The sequence below is a fragment of the Tamandua tetradactyla genome, chromosome 12 (assembly GCF_023851605.1).
Source record: "Tamandua tetradactyla isolate mTamTet1 chromosome 12, mTamTet1.pri, whole genome shotgun sequence".
NCBI lineage: Eukaryota > Metazoa > Chordata > Mammalia > Pilosa > Myrmecophagidae > Tamandua > Tamandua tetradactyla.
This window is the reverse complement of record NC_135338.1, coordinates 3,442,704-3,463,402: the sequence shown is the minus strand read 5'-3', so window position 1 is coordinate 3,463,402 and position 20,699 is coordinate 3,442,704. Positions and strand designations below refer to the sequence as shown.

At 43.4% G+C, this 20,699-nt stretch overlaps 1 protein-coding gene across 3 annotated transcripts in view; it reads left to right on the top strand.

The window, feature by feature from the left end:
- Window positions 1–20,699, top strand: part of PRKCH (protein kinase C eta) — a 257,755-nt gene that overhangs the window by 42,746 nt on the left and 194,310 nt on the right. The window lies entirely within an intron of this gene.

Here is a 20,699-nt window from a genome sequence, read left to right as displayed (position 1 = left end):
TGTGATTTCAGTGGCTTCTGTGTGTATGTGGCTCCCCGTCCCCTGCCGGCAGCCTGGATGTAGGAGCAGAGGTGGTGAACCATAAGGTTGGCCCATGGGAGAGTTTTGCCTGTCAGATGTAGCAGACAAGCAACGTGTGAGGACATGGGGGAGCTGGTGCGAGTAGGGAAGGAGATGTGTCCAGGAGGGGCCCAGGAGGCAAGTGCAGTGGAAGGGCTGAGACTATAGGGTGGTGTAGTTTCAGGATGGAGCAGTTCCAGGGTGTGGCCAGGGGAGCAGGTGGAGAAGTGGTGAGGTGGTGAAGCCCGTGGAGGACAAGGAGGACCAGAGGGAAAACCACGTAGAAGCGCGGCGTGTACTCCATTTGGACGAGCTACTGGGATTCATACTAAAGTACAAGCCTGGATGTGTAGAATAAAGATTTTTATGTGGATGTTTAAGAACATAGTAGGTAGATATGTGTCTTAAATGTTTTGTGCAGTCTTCCTGGAGGCAGGAGGATGCATTGGATGACTCAGAAGTCTCTTGTTGTGAGTCTGCTGTCATTTATTTAAGGTATAGGAAAAGTCAAAGTTTATGTCACTTTAAGGAAGACAAGCAAAAGCTTTGACAATGAATATTATTTATAATAATGCTTTATACTTAAATTTTCTAAGTAATTTAATTGTGTTTTCTATTCAGTTTAGTTTGATGGTTTTCGATGACGTTTCGTTTTTATTTTAGTTTCTTCTATGACTTCTAAAGTCACTTTTTAGCTTAGTTTCTCTATAATGGGTAGGAGGAATTCATATTACACACATTTCACTGGATAAGAGAATGGATTATTAAGTAAATTTAAGTATTTTCTAGTACTGGGGGCAGTAGATTCATGCTAAATTATAATACTTTTGTGCAATCCCACCTAAAGTTTCACTTTCAATCTTATATATTGCTGTATTTGATTTGTGTATTTCTGTATTAAAAACAAAAAAGCTGTTGTAGGCCTTGGGTTCGTCTAAGATTAGGAAAAACGATGACAGGTCACATCATCATCTGTTTGCTGGCCCCTACTCTGTGCTAGATGGTGTGAGGATGCAGACACACATAAGACATGTTTCTTGTCCCCCAAGAAGCTTCACAGTTAGTTGGGTGCGGGAGGAGTTTGCAGAATAAGACCTAACCACAGGAAAAGTTAGATTATTACGCAGGATCTAAATAGCAAGACATTTCATGACTAATGGACAGATGAGTGGTTCGGGCAGCAGTGCCTACGGGAGTTCAGAAGAGAGAGGTCATTTCAGGCTGCCACAGGAAAGGAAGAAAGTAGTGACTTTAAATAACATAAAGGGAAAGGAGAGGAGTGTTAGGCAGAGGGAATGAAACTCGGAATGACCGAGTCCTTGTTCTACAACTTCTACTTTACCTTTTGCCTCAATTTCCCAATCTTTGAAAGACAATGATGATGTGTTATCTCCTAGACTGTCAGAAGATAAGGCAGGGGCTGCAAAGTTTTTTTTCCAAAAAGACATGGCCCTTCCACAACGTGTGGGAGGTAAAAGTTGCATGCCTTTGGAAGGCATGCGAGGTTGTAAGTTTCTAGGGTATTACTGTCCAGATTTACTGAGTGATCTTAAAAGAAATTAGCATATCGCCTAAGGTTTGAATCTTTTTTCCAATGAGGAAAGGCTCATAAAACTCTTAAGATATTTTAAGCAAACTGCTAGACAAATTACTACTGGTTCCATGACCTGAATCCTCTCATTCCCTTCATTTCCTCGAGAAAAGATAACGATTAGCAAGGAATCAAAACAGGAGAGGAACCAGATCCGATCTTAGGAGGAAGAACACGTTGCAGCTTCCTTAGGGAAGCCCTGTGGGTGCTGCAGGTTGTCTGACAACTCCCTGGGGTTGACCCCAGCTTGGCACCCTGTGTTTTAGAGATGACAGCTCAGAGGCGCTTCCTGGGTGTAAGGGAATGGGCGGCGATCATTTCAACCGTGTTGCTAATTACATCGGGAGTATGAATGGCATTCATTAGACAAGGAAGCTTGTACCCAGCCTCTAAGTGATATGGGCCCTTCTTGAGCAACCAGTGGTCCTTCAACCTCTCTGAATTCCATAGTTCTTACCTCAGCTGTCAAAGGTTTTGAGGCATTCAGGACTCCTGGGGCTGTTACGTAATGGTGATAGAAATGGGCCCTAGAACTCGGCGCCCCAAGTCCCCTGCTGCCTTAAACCCACTGAAAGTGTGTCTGCGTCTTGGTAGAGGTGGCGCCTCCTGCTCCCTTCTTCCCTTTTCACCAATGTAGCAGTGACACGGGCCAAACGTGAAATTTCTGGAGCAAACGTTTGGATGCATGGTGGAATCCACCTCCCTGCATCTATCCACTTTCTTGCATATTCCTTTGCGCTGCCCCTTTGCTGCTTCTGGGGCTGGTGATCTAGTAAGGGTCCCAACAGGGCTTTTTCTCGGAACCCAGAAATGAGAGAAGGCAGAAGAAGGAAAGGTGAGACAAAGAAACACAGGAGAAGAGAAGAGAGACAGGAAGATGAAAGGAGGAAACGTGCGAGTTTCAACCTGACAGAAAAGGTAATGTCAGCTAGTAATTCTCAAAGGGACGTCTGTCCTGACCCCGCTGTGAACGTCCACATCTGACTCAGTGTCCTCAGAGGCTCTGCACCCAGAAAAACAAATAGGAGACGGCGCTCCCCGGGCCCCGCAGGTGTGTGTCAGAGGTCGCCCCGACTGGGACTGCCCGAGAGGTCGCGTGGCTGAGCCGCCCCGTGCTGAGCGCCTCTCATTCCGTGTCCCCCTTTGAGCCACAGGGTGGGCGCCTGGCACACAGCTCCTCCAGCCTGGATTGGAAGGAAGGCCTCTAAAACGAGGGAGCATCCGTTATATATGGTGGGTGCTCAGCGAACGCTCTGACAACTGTGAAATAGCAAAGGAGGAACAGCCAGTCCAGGTGTCGGAGGATTTAGTGCCGAAGTGCCTGTCAGCAACGCAGGTAACCAGGCCTCTCAAACAGAGCCAGCATCGCCTGTTCTGCTTGCAGACGTGTGCCGCAAGGGGCAACTGGAGTGTGCTGCCAAGGTTTGAATGTCTGGCAGATCTAGTTTTTTGAATTTCGGGTAAAAAGATGATTGATGATAAATGGTGACCCCCTCCCCACAAATGCATTGATTTAAACCTTTTACAGCCTTTGGAAAGGATGTGTTTGACATATCTGGTGAGAAGCCTCCACAGCAGAATTGGACAGTAATTGGCATTTATGGAGCATCATTGAAAACGTGTTGGTTCATGCATGCATTTATTTATTCATGACAATGTAGCAGTTCAATATGTGCCGGGCACTGGAGGTGCCCGAACCCCACAGCCCGCGCTTCCTTTCCACACTGAGCTGTGTAGTTGGCCGCGTGGTTTTGGGCTTGTAAATCTGCTTTACCCTGTTTACACTAAAGAACGCTCCTAGAATTTGCTCTGTGAAATAGAACGTTGACTTGCTGTTGGGATATTTTTGAGCAGATTTGTCACCCCTTTCAGTGCGCCCTACACGGAGCCGTAAACCCACTGAGTGGTTCTCAGACTTGAGCTTGCATCAGAATCACCTGGAGAGCTTGTGAAAACAGATTGCTATTGCCATGCCTGACTGCCCCCCACCCCCCACCCTCCACCCCCCCACCCCCGCACCCCCCACCCCCCCACCCCCCCACCCCAGTTTCTGATTCGATAGTCTGGAGTGGAGCCTGAATATTTGCATTTCTATCAAGCTCCCAGGTGATTGTGTTGCTGCTGGTCTGGGGACCACACTTGAGAACCACTGACTTGAAAGACATTTCTTCAGAGCGAAGAGCCTTGAAAGTTGGGCTTCCCCTACAGAATGGAATGGCTGCATTACAGCTGGTGTGAGTCATGTCCGCAGCCCTGATGACCTCTTTGCTTTGCTTTAGAGGGCAGATTCAAATTCAGAGCTCAGCTTTCTTAAAGTATAACTGTTTACCTTTAAACCTTCCCCCGGACTTGATCTCCTATTTCATTTCCCCCTTCCGACTTTTACCTGTTCATGTTTTGCATTCATATTGTGTAAATTCCTGTAAACACCTTCAGTCTTTTGTGTGTTGATACAAATGACTGCAGTCCTTGTCCTTTTCTTGGACATTTGGTTTTCAGAACAATTTTCAAATATATGTTCTAACTGTTGAATGCATTGGCTCTGGGGGTAATTTCACCCAAAGGGTAAGATGAGGCACGACAATGAATCCTCGCGCGTTGAAAAGCAACAGTTGGGTAAGAAGGTGAGAGAGAAAATTCCCAGTGAAAAAACAACTTTTTTAGGGAAACAACTGGCACATGGGTAGTGTGATCAGCAAGTAGAAATGTTTTATTGGGAATTCTAATATAAAAAGTTAAATCGTACCCTTTCTTAGGTTGTCGGAAAAGAAAGGAAGGGATAGAGTGGTGGTGAGAACAGTGAAGGAAAACTAACTACAGCGGTTCGCAGACTTGTGGGTCCCAGAGTCACTTGAGAGTTTGTTCAAATGGACGTTGATTTTGTAGGCCGTGGCGGGGCAGGGGGCACTTGCATTTCTAAGGAGATTATCAGGGGACTCTGGCCCAGGAAACTGGGAGAATTTCTTGCAGTTCTTACTCCGAAGCCGTGAGGAGAAAGGGGAACAGCAGGGCCACCGTCAAAACCTACTCTGAGATTTTTATCCATTTTTGGGTAAGAAGTTCCTGTTCAGATTTTCTGCAACTCTTTGTGAAATCAGATAATGTAATGGGCAAGATGTCATTCCCATTACACAGTGTTGGCTCGAAGAAAATACTCATTATATCAGATGTTCCTTGGAAGTAGTTTGCAGCTGATTTCACACACGCCCTCCTGCTCACAGGCAGGCACGCTCTGTCTCTCTCTGTCGGATCTGGTAAACATAGGGCAGTAGGTACTTAAAGGAAGACCCTTTGCTGGCAATAGCCTGTTTGAAAATAACTTGGAGAAGGGACAACTTCTGAAAAAGTCTGGAGGTCCTCACCGTGGGCCTCCCCCAGGAGTGTGGGGTAATGGTAAATGCAGACCGGGTGGACCCCTACTGCGCCAGATGGGAAGCTGGGAGGGGGGACAACCCAGGATTCGCACCGTGGTGCTACAGACACAGCCTAGAAAGGCCAGGTTTTCCTGTGCACTGCTGCCTCTGGCTTTGCTTTCGTCCATTTGGTGCAAGAATCAAACTCATCACCTGCACTGTTCAGTTACTAATTCAGATTTTAATGTCTCTAAGAGATACCCGGAATTTAGGGATCAGTGAAACAGGGTTGTTGGTTTTTTTCCCTAAACTTTTAATTTTAGAATAGTTTGAGATTTACAGAAAAAGTGAGACGTTATATGGTATTATTAACATTTTATATTGGAATGGTATATTTGTCACCACTAATGAACTAATATTGATAAATTATTAACGGAAGTCCATTTATTCAGATTTCCTTAGTTTTTTTATTTTATTTTATTTATTTATTTTACATGGGCAGGAACCGGGAATCGAACCCAGGTCCTCGGGCATGGCAGGCAAGCATTCTTACCTGCTGAGCCACTGTGGCCTGCCCTCAGATTTCCTTAGTTTTTACATAATGTCCTTTTACTGTATCAGAATCCAGCCCAGGACACCACGTTACATTTAGCCTCCTGTCTCCTGAAGCTCCTCCTGAGGCAGTGACAGTTTCTCAGACTTTCCTTCTTTGGGGTGACTTTGACAGTTAAAGGAACGCCGAGGGCATTATTTAGAATGCCCTGCAATTTGGGTTTGTCTGATGTTTTTCTTATGGTTGGGCAGGGCCTATGGGTTTGGAGAGGAAGACGACAAAGGTCTTCAAAGCCACACCCTTTGCATCATCCCATCATATCAAAGATACCTGCCACCAACTTGACGTTTTACTGGGAATTAACCATGACCACCTGGTCGAGTTTGTCAGCTTTCTCCATTGTCAAGTTGCTTTTTCTTCTCCCTTTCTCTTTGGGAAGAATCACTGTGCATGTCCTCCACTTAAGGGAAGGGGGATTAGGCTCCATCTCGAGTAAGTATCGACATACATTATTTGGAATTCTTCTTCCCCATTTAAATATTTATTCTGTCATTTATTTATAGTGCATGGAATTATGGATATTTGTTTTATACTTTTAGTAATCCAATACTAGATTATTTGGTTGCTCCAATTATTTGAGCTTTGGCCACCAGAAGCCCTTCCATTGGCTCCTATGTCCCTTTGACGTAGCCCCATCATTGCAGGTGTTTTTTGTTATAATCTGAGCACTTTCTTGTTTTTTCTAATGCTGCAGGATGCTTTAGGCTCATCTTGTATATTCCTGTCCCAGTTCTTGAATTGGCAGTTTCTCCAAGGATCTCTGGGTCCTTCCAATGGAGAGTGATGTAAGAAACCGAGATCTGGGCGCTGGGTGTCCTCATTGCTGCTGGGGTGCATTGCTTCTAGCTCCTCTCTGCTCAGGGAGCAAGGAAATATATATGTGTGTAATACACCACATGTATAGGCATGGCCACAAATATTTCTGTATGTCCATTTGTTTCTGGTTTAAGCTAAATGTGAGTTCATGCTGATGCATCCAACTCTGGTGCAGGACCACATGGGTCATGCTGTCCTTTCCTGCTTGCCTGTCTGTATCCGTCCACGCCACAGTGAGCAACTGGCTCCTGCTATACGCTGTCCATTTACTTAATTGTTCAGTTCCAACGTGTATACGTATAATGGTTTCAGAATTGTTTGTTGATACCCTGGTGGGAAATACTTTTACCAACTAGAGCTCAGTATTTATGTACAATTTCTTTTGCCTTTAATCTTACAGACTCTGCTGTTTTCCACAGTTACCTAGCTTAGCGCCTTTTTCTTCACTCCCTTCAGTGAGGTTGTTTCATACATTTGCAGTGCACTTAGAACTTTTGTTATAGCCTGCATTGCATTCCAGGATGTCTTGATCACCTACATACTTTTTGCATACATGAAAGCTCACTCTTTGTGCTGTCAAGTTCTATGGGTTTTGACAAGTGTAAAATGTCTTTATTTACCATGATAGCATCGTGCAGAAGACTTTGCCTGTTTTAAAGAAATCTCCTGTGCTAATGAAGGCAGTTTTAAGGGCTTGAAAGTGTTTCTGGGTGGAAGAAATAGTAAATGTTACAAAACAGTTTCTTAGAGAAAAATGCAAGGACTGGAGGTGATGGGGGGGTGTGTGTGTGTGTGTGTATGGTGCTTGCCACAGAAAGCAGGGCCTGGGGCCAGAGGATATGTTTACATCAGAGAGAGGAACAACTTGGCTGGTGGGAGGTGGGTTTTTCACTTAGCAAAAAGCCCCCCAAGAACGATTGTTCAAGATGTTTTAGTGTCTTTGACTGAGATTTGTGGGGTTGGATAGAACGGTGGTCAATGTTCTGTCTCAGCCTCTCCTTTCACCTCCCAAGCCCTACCGTGGACTCAGCTCACCATTGTGTTTAGCAGTTCCAGTCAGAGTCCTGCCAGCCCATTGCTCATCTGAAGCCTGTTTTAAGTCTAGCCAATATTCTGAAACTGTCTGCTGTCAGCCTTGCCACCTGGATGGAGAGCTAGCTGGGTTACAGCTGTTGTGAAACTAGTTCCAAAGAATGGGCAAAGGTTCACTGAAAAATAAGTGAGACAACGAGACAGGTGAACTTAACGAAATCTTCTTGCGTGACAAATGTGAATTAACCAGGCTTATTAAAAAGCCATAAATGCATTAGCATTCTAGTCGAAGGATGATGGGAATGGTATTCAAGGCCTTAAACCTCTTTACCAACATATTAAGTCCCTACTTCCCAGTGACTCTGAGGGATAAGGTGGGAATAATGGCACTGTACTTTTCCCAACGCAAAAGGGAAAAAACCCTGTGAAACTGCTGGGGTTCTCCAAGGTTTCTATAGTTCCTTTTGCGACTCTCCTCTTTGTCTTTTGTTGGTTCTCCTATACGTAAACTTGGGTGTGGTCCTTGACCTTTGCTCTTTGAACTATACCCTGTCTCCTTGGGTATCAGCTGTCTTGCAGTTCAATTGTCCTTTCTTATAAGTGACTCCCACAGCTCTGCCTTCAGCCCAAGCCTTTGTTTTAGAACCCCAGCTGTCTTTTTGTCAAACATTTCCACCCAAATGTCACCCCACAAAATCAGTGTAATGAACAACCAAAGTTTTTCCAAACGACAGGATTCTAGATTCCCTTACTTCTTTCAGAATTTTCCTCAGTCATGCTGTGTTCCAGATACTGGAGTCCTTTTAGCCTTTTATCACCCCTAAGCCTTAGTCTCCAAGTATACTGAGCCTCTTTCTAATGTGTTACTACTCTCCCCTCACTGCATACCTGTTCAGTTGGACTAGACCCATGTCCTCCCTCCAGTGATTTCTGTCTACCCGACTCAAGCCTGTCCTTTTAGGACTATTGCTGGTCCAATTTTTTGAAGTTTGAATTTAAACTCTTGATATCCAAAACCTTCTGTCAAACTTGTGTCTCTAGCTCTACCTTCCAACTCAAATACCTGTAGTTTCATGAAACTGTATGCTCCTTCCTACTTCAGTGCTCTCCTCGGCATCTCTCTATTAATCTCTGCAGGGTAAATTCTAGAGATAGAATTAAACCTGAAGTTAAAAGGTTACGGATTGGCTTTACCCTAGTATGAGAACCTTTCCCACAGAGCTGCCCAAATTTGGGGCAGGTGTCATGGAAGAAGTCCACCTGTGGGCTTCTAGGACCCAGTTTCCAAGCCTAGGGACCCCCACCTTCCTCCACCTCTGCAGCGTTTGACTTCTCTTTCTTGAAGCCCCCTCCTCCCAAGTTCCATGGAACTGTGCTTGGATGACTCCTCCCAGCTATTAAGTCACATCATCTCTGAGGTCATTCTGGAGAATATTCTTCAGCAAGTTTCAGCCAGATACTGCAAATTTCCACAGTATAGCAACCCCCAAACAAAGCTGTTCCTGGAAACCCTAAAGGATAACCTGGGTTCTATAAAACTTTTACTTATTAAGTTTGTTTTCAGAGACTTAAAGCCTCTGAATTGTTCCAATGCCAGATGAGCTGTGAATTCCAGAAGTACTGGATTCTCTAAGAACAAAGACCAGTTTCATCCCTCTGTCCCACAATGTCGATGAGCCTTTTCCAGCATGAAGAAATGAGAAGAGTCATTGCCTAGATGTCTCTCAAGATTGAGAGGAAATTATCAAATGAGAGGGCGGAGTGGTAAAGTAGGATTTAAGGGCTAATTATGGTTACTGAGTCATTATATAGATTTTCCTTTTTACTTTTTTGGTGTATTAGAGTAGACAGAGAGGGAAGTACCTGAAATCTCTGAACTGTAATCTGACTGCCTTAATCTCTGATAATGATTGTATAGCTTTTATCTTGTGCCCTTGTGATTGTAAAACCTTGTGTCTGACCTTCTCTTGTACCCATTTATCTGGTTTCATGACTTTAGAGTCTTATGATCACAAAAGACAGCCCCTAATGTTAATTAATGAAGAGTCTTAGTTCAACGCAGTTTAACCCACCCCAAGTCTAAAGTTATCTTGATAATCGAAGCTGGATCTAACCCAAATTGGCCCATCTGACGTGTATAGTAGCTTAAGCATTAACCCGTAAGTGACCTATATCTCGTTATAATACTAAAAATCACGCCCATCATCATATTAAGGCTGTCAGTTTATTATATATGTTCTGTGATTGAGCATGTAAACAATCTGTGCATGCTCAATAATTAAATCATCTCTAATCACATCATCTGGAACCATTATGCTCATTATCCTAAAACTTGCCCATCTTTTAATACCATAAAACTATCAGAAATACTGCAATGTGGGGAGACAGATTTTGGGCCGATCGGTCATGTGTTTTCCTTTTTCATGCCTAGCAATGAACTTTTTCTGGGTTTGAAACTCTGGTGTCTGAGGAATTGGTCATTTGAGTGCATCGGGCAAAAGAATCCATTGCCTTTGTCCGGCAACAGAATGTTAGGATGGGGGCAGGCAGAGTAGGAGGGAATGATTCTTTCAAGGCAAATATTTGAGATACTCTAGAAAAACAACTGTGCTTGTGGCAAACCTTGCTAGATTCTCCTTCATCTCCTAATGTTTCTTCCTTCCTTTGGGAGTGTCCCCCTCAGAGGAAGGAGACTCCCTGTGGGCCTGAAGCTCCCCCCCGCCCCCGCCAGCCCACAGGGGTTGGGAGGAAGGAGGGTGGATGTGTGACGCCGCTGAGGGGGACAGTATGTGGAGTCCATCCTTCACACCCTGCCAGGGTCAACCAGTCACCTGCCCCTTTGTTTACTACCTCTGCAGGAAGCATCTACTGAGGGAAGCGCTCTGCTGCTTCGGATCAAAAAAGAAATGGGACAGTCTTTCAGGCACTAATTTTTAAATATGTTTTTTGACACGGCAGATACGCAGTGTGGAGAACATGCACCATCCCTGTGGTTCCTCTTTGCCTCTTCTACTGCTGTTCCAGCTGGAGGTCCTTTGGGATGCCTTACTGGGAACTAAAGTGCTGCCTTAACTCTTGAGGGTATAGTCTTTACTGGAAGCTTGGAGCTGTTCTAAAACTCTCCTGACGGGTTTCAGGCTGGGTATTTGGCTTCTTCAGGAGAACTTGGCCCATGCTTTTTGGCCCATTGGGGGCTCCAGGAGCTGTGAGCTTTCTGATGGGCTGGTCAGATCCTTTCAGAACTTCTGTCCCGATTCACAAAGGAGTGTTGGTGTGCTGAGATCTTCCAGCACAGAATTAAATTACCTTGGAGGTAGGAAGAAGTGGTGGTGGCATGCTGTGAAGAGTCATCTGCCTAAGGCATCCTTCATTTAATTATTTTCTCAGTCCTCGGATATTGGAGTCAAAGATTGAGATACACACACACTCACAGCATTTTTAAATTACAGTTGACCATTTCAACCTTGGCCCTCTTCTTGGCAGAGAATAAAATGTTTTAGTCCTCAGAAGTATCTTCTTTGGTTTGACTATGCCTGAGTTTTTCATTATGGGCAAGGAAAGTTTGAACAAATTAATTTTAATGTCAGATGATTTTTTATTTGCCAGAAGTTAACAACTTTTTAGGCTAGAGCACTGGAGTAATGAGCTCTGAGTTGAACTAATTCTAAATTTAAATTTATAGAGACTTTGTAGGTATGTTTAGTGGGAAAAGGCAGCTATTGTGAGCCTGAAGTTTGGGTTTTAGAGACAGGTTCTTTAGTAGTCTTCAAACATCTTCACTTGTTCTGTGGAAGTCAGAAACCAATGCCTGACTTGGATTTGTAGAATATTAGATATGAAAAGGACCTTAAAGGCTTAGCCACCCCCACCTCACTTTTTTAAAACTTGTTTTATTGTATAGTGTAACATACATACAAAGCAAAGAAATAAAAAAGCAATAGTTTTCAAAGCACTCTTCAAAAAGTGGTTACAGGACAGATCCCAGAGTTTGTCATGGACTACCATACAATCCTCTCATATTTTTCCTTCTAGCTGCTCCAGATTATAGGAGGCTAAAGGGCTTAAATACTTTTCTATCATCACAATCGACTTTTTTTTCCTTTTTTTGTGAATAGTAACATATATACAAAAAAGCTATAAATTTCCAAACACAGTACCACGATTAGTTTTAGAACATATTTCAGACTTTGACGTGGGTTACAATTTCACAATTTTAGGTTTTTACTTCTAGCTGCTCTAAAATACTGGAGACTAAAAGAGATATCAACGTAATGATTCAGCATTCATATTCATTTGTTAAGTCCTATCTTCTACACAGAATTCCACCATCACCTTTGATCTTTCCATACCTCTCATCGGGGTTGTTTGGGTTATGGCAATTCTAAATTTTTGATATTGGAAGGTCTGTCACTCATGTGGGGTAGGGAGATGGAACTATCTGATGTTCTGGAGAGGCTGGGCTAGGTTTCAGGACTTATCTGGACCAGGGACCCATCTGGAGGTTGTAGGTTTCTGGAAAGTTACTCTAGTGCCTGGAACCCTTGTGGAATCTTCGGTATTGCCCTAGGTGTTCTTTAGGATTGGCTGGAGTGGTCCTGGTTGGAGATTGGCAGGTTATGATAGGTAGCAAGGTCTTCCTGAAGCTTGTGTACGAGCAACCTCCAGAGTAGCCTCTTGTGCTGGTTTGAAATGATGTGTGTATCCTAGAAAAGCCATGTGTTAATCCTAATCCCGTTTTGTTAAAGGCAGCCATTTCTTCTAATCCCTATTCAATGCTGTATATTTGAGACTGTAACTAGATCATCTCCCTCGAGATGTGATTTAATCAAGAGTAGTTGTTAAACTGGATTAGGTGATGACATGTCTCCACCCATTTGGGTGGGTCTTGATTAGTTTCTGAAGTCCTATAAAAGAGGAAACATTTTGGAGAATGAAGGAGATACAGAGAGAGCAGAGCAGAACGACATAGCCATGAAAAGCAGAGTCCACCAGCCAGCGGTCTTTGGAGATAAAGCAGGAAAATGCCTCCCGGGCAGCTTCATGAAACAGGAAGCCAGGAGAAGAAGCTAGCAGATGACGCCATGTTTACCATGTGCCTTTCCACTTGAGAGAGAAACCCTGAATTTCACTGGCCTTCTTGAACCAAGGTATCTTTCCTTGGATGCCTTTGATTGGATATTTCTATAGACTTGTTTTAACTGGGACATTTTCTTGCCCTTAGAACTGTAAACTGGCAACTTATTAAATTCCCCTTTTAAAAAGCCATTCTGTTTCTGGTATATTGCATTCTGGCAGCTAGCAAACTAGAACACCTCTCAACTCGGAACTCTCTCTGCCACTGATACTTTATTAGTTACACTTCTTTTCCCCCTTTTGGTCAGGATGGAATTGTTGATCCCACGTTGCCAGGGCCAGATTCATCCCTAGGAGTCATCTCCCATGTCACCAGGGAGACTTTTGCCCCTGGATGTCATGTCCCACGTAGGGGAGAAGGCAATGATCTCACTTGCAGAGTTGGGCTTAGCGAGACTGAGGCCACATCTGAGCAACAACAGAGGTCCTCCAGAAGTAACTCTTAGGCATACCTATAGGTAGCCTGAGTTTCTCAGCTCCCTACGTCAGCTTCACAAGAGTAAGCCTCAGGATCGAGGGCATGACCTATTGATTTGGGTGTCCCTAAAGTTTGACACAATATCAGGGGATTCCCTGATGGTAAGGTTTAATAGTTCCATAGTCTTTCTCTGCTCCCTTAGGGGAATCTGCTTAATATACTCTAGGATGTTTCCAGGCATTATAATAATCTATATAAGATTAAAGGACCTCTTTCTCATTCTGTGCTCTCTGTGTTTCAGTTGTTTTCAAATGAGCTATACAGATAGGTTGAGTTAGATTATGCACTACAGAAAATTTCAGTTCCAGATCAAACAAACCTTTCTTCCATTGGTCTCAAAGAGTATGTGTGGTTCTAAAATATAGACACTGTCTTCCTTACTCCTACGTTCTGAACTACTTTAACCCCAACCTGTTCGGCTTCATTCTTGTGTCTAAATATCAGATTATATTTATAAAACAGCCTCTCAAAATCCAGAAATAATAATCACCGCTCCAGAATTAATGTGTCTGCTCTAAAAGCTTGCAATCTAGACCCCTGTTTTCTTATAAGCATTTTCTAAAGGTGACCAGACCGTTGTTTTTTTTGTTTTTGGCCTATTTTGTCTCACTCACCTCATTTTTGAGGTGCAGAAGCCAGATGATGATGGGGGAGCTGCCTGGGGCTCCTTCCCCCCTCCCTCTAGCAGGATGAGGGAGGCTTAACCACTAAAATAATAATAGTGTCTTCCTTCATTTTAAATTTCAGTTAGAGTTGATAAACCTCACTTTTCTGTTCAGTTTTTGCCCTCTTTTTTTTTCTGATAGATTTTGTTCTTAGGTACTTCTTAGTGTGGCTGTTAACACACGAAACTGGTCTGATTTGATAAAGACATGAGAATGAAACATCGGCTAGAATCTACTGTTTGCCTCATTTGCCTCCTTTTCCTTGAAAATCCTTTCCACCACCCGGGGCCGTGTCGTATGTTCACAGCACATGGTGCTGGCTGGCTCGGCTCTCCAGTGGTGGACTGATGGGTCCTGCAGGAAGACTTGCCTGTGCTCAGCAACCTCTGCCTCGTGCTCCCTTTGGGCGCCATCCAGTGACACTGTCAGGCTGGGTCACTGCCCCTGGCCTTGGCAGTGGGCAGGCGAGGCTGGAATACCGCGGGCCGGCACACTCAGGTGCTGATGGCACGAGTCTTGCCCGGGCTCCCAGGGTGAGGGTTAACGTGATGCGCGGATGTGCTGGAGGCCAGGCCAGGCGGCTTTGGAGTGAGTGTAAGGCAGCAGACAAACCTGCAGGAACCTGCAGCAGAGGCCATCACCGCGGGCTGGAGGGAGGTTGCGTGGTCCACCTGCGTGGGTCTGAATCTTGGCTTGGCCTTCGCTGATGGCTTTACCTGGCCAATTCCCTAACCTCATGGAGCCTCCGTTTCCTGCTCTGTGTGATGGTGCTACCTTGCAGACTGTGAAGGTTAGAGACGGTGGGTGCCAGGTACTCAGCCCAGCTTCTACACAGACGGAGCTCCAGACGTAGTAGCTGTTATTTTATTTATTAAAGAACATTTTTATTATTTAGCTATTGCTACAACCATGAAAGAATATATATATGTATCTTCCCCTGTAGCAGTTTGAACTCTCATTTTAAGCCTGACAATTTCAGCTGGATGAGAACTGTGAAATACTTTAGGATGTTTTTAGGTTCCTTCGTTAAATTGTTAGAGTAAGACTTTAGAAAAGCCATAGAAACAGCCCACCTCGCAAGGAACCCGACTGTTATGGGATTTTCTGTCACAGAGGCCCTGGCTCAAGGCCCATTGAATCTAGGTGAACCTTCCACCTTTGCCCAGATAAAGAATTGCTTTTTCTTTTAATATGTTAGATCCCTCTGCTAATTTCAGGCTGAGATGAGTATTAAGTAGCCAGAAGTTTCCTGTCTGTGATCAATTCTAATGCCTTTTCTGAAGGGAAATGGTTGTAAATTATTACCAGTTAATTAAATGAGTGTTTCCCCAGAGTCCTGTGTGCAGACTTTTATACAGGCCTGTTTAGAATCATGGAACATTAGAGCTGGGAAGGTTTTCAGACAACTTCTCATTTCACAGAGAAGGAGGCTGAGCCGGGGGTGTAAGTACCTTGTGGGACTGCTGCAATGCGATGCTGAGGAAATTGCAGCATCGGCTGGGAGTTAGGGCTGGGGGTGTCTGGTGGGCATGCCGAGCTAAGAGAGTGTAATTCCCGGGCTGTGGCCCTTGTAGTCCTGAAACCCTGGTGTGCCTTGCAGCCCTCCTGGGGTGCTTTTATGCTTTGCACACTGCTGTCACTGTTACCCAGCGTGTATGCAGTATCATTCCCCTTTTACAGCTGGCATTCCAGGGCCTCCCAGCTTCTGCCCCGGGCTCCGAGGTGGGACTAAGCCTCTCTCACTGGACTCCTCTTCCCCATGACACAGCAGCTGCTACCCTGGGGTGGTTGTCCCTTAACCTTTTCTTTACCAAAGAGCTTATCGCAGTTTGTTTAAAGAAATTTTCCATGACAGCCCCTGCTTTTTCTTTCAATAGAAGCTACCAGAAAATGGAATGTTTCTAAAACGTTTCATCAGTAAGAAGGAAGCTTTGTGTTTTGAAACACAATTTGCAGTTTTGGCAGAAGTGTTCAGACTGTGGTTCAGCCAGTGTTTTAACTAATGATGTATAAGTTGAAGCGCCCTATACTTAATAAACATTTTCTTGAATCCTGCAGCATTTGCAAGGTGCTAGTTGCTCAGTCTTTTCCTTTTTTTCATGTCCCCCCCCCCACATACACATAAAACATTTTCTACTGAGGACAGCTCTTCATGGAAAAGAACCTCATTGCTTTCCCTTCACTGAGTAGAAAACTTCTGTATCCTCTGGTAGGAAATCTGCATTTTCACAGACTAAAAACAAAAGACGGGAGCTTTAGAGCTCTGGAGAAAGCCCCTGTGTATTTTCAGCATCACCATCAGATACTATTCATTCAAATCATAAGACCAAATCAGCAGATATTTATTGAGCATTTATTTTAAGATACTTTGACCTTGTGGAGCATATAAAAGTGCCAAATCCTGCTAGAATGGAGGGTACAGATTTATTGCAATTGATTTGATATAAGCGCATGAAACTTTTAAATGATTGTTTTCAAGGTATATATATAAAAATAATATTGTAACTATTTTAATATTTAATTTTATATTTAATTTTTATATATTTTAAATATTAAAATTATGATTGAGATAGGAATTTCAAGAATAGTGGGATCAATAAGAATGTTACTATCTTCCTAAGAAAGATTCCTTCCTTCTGTTCATCCTAGCTTGGTGTGCTAGGTCATTCATCACACCTGCAACCCCAGGGAGTCACTCTGGGAAATCCTGAGCACCTGGCAAAGATCCTGACAGTAGGAGGAATTGAGTAAAGATTTGAATGAAGGGACAGGTGAAATGAAAGAGAAAACCTTTTCAAGCAGAGAAAACAGCAGAAGCAAAGTTGTGTGTAAGCTGTAGAGTGAGGAGAGGCCAGCCCAACCAAAGGAGCAGGTTCATAGACTGGAATTTTGAAAAAAGGGCTTGGATAAGTTCATGGGGAGGCAGTAAAAGGGGAGTCCAGGTGGCTCTGATAGCCAAGTGGAGGAGGGTGAGTTGTATTATGAAAGTACAGACGAGCCACCAGCAGCTTTGATGGGGGAAGTGAGTTGATGAGATTGGAGTTTTTGAAAGTGAAAATGAAGACAACCCCCCCCCCCCACCTTTTTTGTGTAGAGGTGGTTGCATGATTGGAGGGAAAAGGATCAGTGAGGTGTACCCTACAGCGAGAGGGGAGACTGGAGTAGTGGAGGGAATGGAAGAGAAAGACAGATCATCATGGATTAAATGAAAGTGAGCATCAGGTCAGAGTGACACCAGGCGTTGCAGCTTGGGAACCCAGAAAAATGATGGCATCAGTGATGAAATCTGAAAGTTTGAGAAAGCACGGAATGAGGTTCGTTTAAAACTGGAGAGGACTTCAGACAGCATCTACCTTAGGGCTCCCAGATGGCAGTTTGTGTTCTGGCTGTGTCAGTCACCCGTAGAACATCTGGAGATCCCTGGCCTCCTTCCTTCTCCCTAGAAAACTCGGAATTGGTGGCTCTTTGGTGGGGCCTGGGCATCCGTCTGTTTTACTGCTCTCCCTCCTTGATTCTGTGGCACAGTGAGGTTTGGGCAAGAATGTCTTGCCCGAAGTCCCAACACAGATTAGGGCAGAGTTGGCACTAGAATCCACGTCTGCCCTGTCAGTGCTTTTATTTGATTCCACCACACTGGGAGAATAAGTTCAGATGGGAGTGAGTCCTTTTTGAGGCAACCTTGACTCATGTGGCTGTGAATATTGAGGGGGTAGTTACTTAGGACTGGAACTCAAGGGAGACATTACTCTGAAGATGAACATTTGGTTGTCATTCCCTAGACAGCATTTTCTGCTGTGAACTAGGGACTGGCTAGATATGCAGAGACTCAAAGAGTAGAATCGTAGAAAGGAAACCTAAAGCACTGGATTGCTAAAGCCATGTAAACGATAGATTTCCTTGTGCGCAAAGTAAAAGGAAGAGCAGGAGGCAAATGACTGCTTTCGATGGAATTATTTTGGTTAGAGGAAGGAAGAATGTAAGTTGTTTCTATCATGCAGATCACAGAAAGTTTCTAAAATGGAGGTATAATTGACACACAGCAGGTGAACTATATTTAAAGTGGGCAGTTTGGGAGAATTTGCTAGATGGATATACCCATGAAACCACCAACAAAGCCAAGATGGTAATTATCTATTACTCTTAAACGTTTCCTTGTGCTTACCTGTTCAAAAATGCTTTGCTAAGATGCAATTCACATACTGTACAATTCACCCATTTGCAGTGTGCAATTCATTGTTTTTTAGTTTGTTCACAGGGTTGTACAACCATTGCCACAGTTTACTTTTAGAATTTTAGGTTTTCCCTTAAAGAAACCCTGTTAGTAGTGTGTCCTATTCTCTGATTTCCCCTACCCTAAACAACCACCAGTCTACTATTTGTCTCTATAGATTTGTCTAATTCTAGATATTTTATGTAAATGGAATTATGCAATATGTGATCTTTTGTGACTGCTTTCCAAAGTGGCTTCACCATTTTATGTTCCTATCAGTCATTTCCCTGTATATTCATCAACACTTGTCATTGTCTCTTTTTTTATTGTGAAAAATAACATTTATAAATAAAAACAACAAATTTCAAAGCACACCACAACAGTTAGTTATGGAACAGATTTCAGAGTTTGGTATGGGTTACAGTTTCACAATTTTAGGTTTTTCCTTCTAGCTGTTCTAAGACACTGGAGACCAAAAGAAATATCAATATAATGGTTCAGCAGTCGTACTCATTTGTTAAATCCTATCTTCTCTGTTATAATTCCTCCTTCTCCTTTGATCTTTCTCCCAATCTTTAAAGGTATTTGAGCTATGCCCATTCTAACTTTTTCATTTTGGAATGGGCTGTTTTTAAAATGGGATAGGGGTATGGAACTAGTTGATGTTCTGGGAGAGGCTGGCCCCCCTGGGTTTTAAGACTTTACTGGCCTAGGAACCCATCTGGAAGATATAAGTTTCTGGAAAGCTGTCATAGTTCATGGAACCTTTGTGGAATCTCAGATAAAACCTGTGTTTTAGGGTTGGCAGAAATGGTTTTGGTTGTGGTTTGAAAAACCATGATAAACAGCAATATCTAGCTAAAGCTTGCATAAGACCAGCCTCCAGAGTAGCCTCTTGACTCTATTTGAACTCTCTCGGCCACTGATACCTTATTTATTACAATTCTTTTCCTCCTTTTGGTCAGGAAGGCATTGTTGATGCCATGGTACTAGGGCTCATCCCTGGGAGTCATATCCCTTGTTACCAGGAGACTTTCACCCCTGGGTATCATGATTTGGAAGGACATTGATTTCACTTGCAGAGTTGGGCTTGGAGACAGAGAGACCACATCTGAGCAACCAAAGAGGTCCTCTTAGGCATAACTATAGGTAGGATTCGTTTCTCTGCTGCATAAATAAGCTTCAGAAGAGCAACCCTCAGAGTCAAGGGCTTGGCCTATGACTTGAGAGTCCCTAATGTTTGAAACGGTGTCATTATTTCCCTGGTAGTAAAGTTTAATAGTTCCATGTTGGTTCTCCCATCCTTCACGGGACTTTGCCCGTAGCTTTCATGATCTGTTCAGTATATTCTGGGATGTATCTGGGTATTACATCAAATTATAGAGAAGTACAAGCCTTCATTCCCATTCTGGGCTCCTTGGGTTGCTTAAATGATCTATCCAGACAGAAGGGAGTATATGCTGCAGAAAATTTAGGTTCTGGATAAAATAAACCTCTCTTCATTTGGTCTCATAGAATAGGTGATATTCTAAAATACAGGCAATGTCCTCCTTACCCTTGTATTCTGATTTACCTTAGTCCCGACCCAGTCAGCTTCATTCTTATCTCTAATTGAAGCCTGGTCTCGTTCTCTCTTTCTTTCACAGTTGTTGTATGTGGCAGTGCTGACCTTCGGAACTGCAGGACTCCTACTTTGAGTCTTAGGTGTCACACAGTACCCAAAGTTTCATGGAAGTACCAGATTTTATATATATATAGCACAGCCTCTCAAAATCTAGAAATAACAATTACAGCTCTGGACTAAATCTGACTGTATAAGAGCTTACAATCTAGACCCCGATTTTCTAGAAGTATTTTCTAAATGAGACCATACAATATTTGCTTTTTTGTTTGTTTGTTTCTGGCTTATTTTGTATCACGTAATGTCTCACAGGTTTATTCACAGTGTTGCATACCTCACAACTTTGTTCCTTTCTGTAGCAGCACAATATTCAATTATATGTATACACCGCAGTTTGCCATTCTACTTCTCAGTCTGTGCATCCGTCAGCCACCTTCATCCATTGGGCATCATGTATAATGTCCAAGTTCAATGCTCTACACCTCACATTAGCCTCACTTAGTAATATTATTATCAACACTGCATTTTAGACAATTTTCATTGCTCCCAAGAGAAAAGTAACTTATAAACACATCCTCACCATATCAAAAATCCAAACCTCCCCTTAACTCTATCCCCCTCCCCCAATCATTCACCCTGGCATTGCTGTGGTACTGTTGATGTCTTCCTGTTAAACATAGCCCAGAGCATGCAATAGTAGTTTCCTCCTTATTCCCCGATGTTATAAACTCTTTTTTTGGGGGGGGGGCATGGGCAGGCATATTATAAACTCTTTGGACAAGATTCATACCTCTGAAGTCGTTCATGCAAGAACTCAATGATATTTGTAGTGCTAATCGGTGGGACGTATGGCTCCATACAAGTCCTTTCAGTCATGTTCACCTTCAGTATGGTACTATTACTTATAGACCTACTAATGAACTGCCTTCACTTCTGTCTATTCCCTACGTTTGAGTTCAACCTTATTAGCTAGCCATTCGCTCATCTCTACCTTCTGTGTTTCTCTAGGTCCCCTGTATTCTGTATCATAAACCTCTGACTTTACCTTTACCAAGGTCATAAAAGTGAAACCATACAGTATCCTTTTGTATCTGGCTTATTTCACTTAGCATTATGTCCTCAAGGTT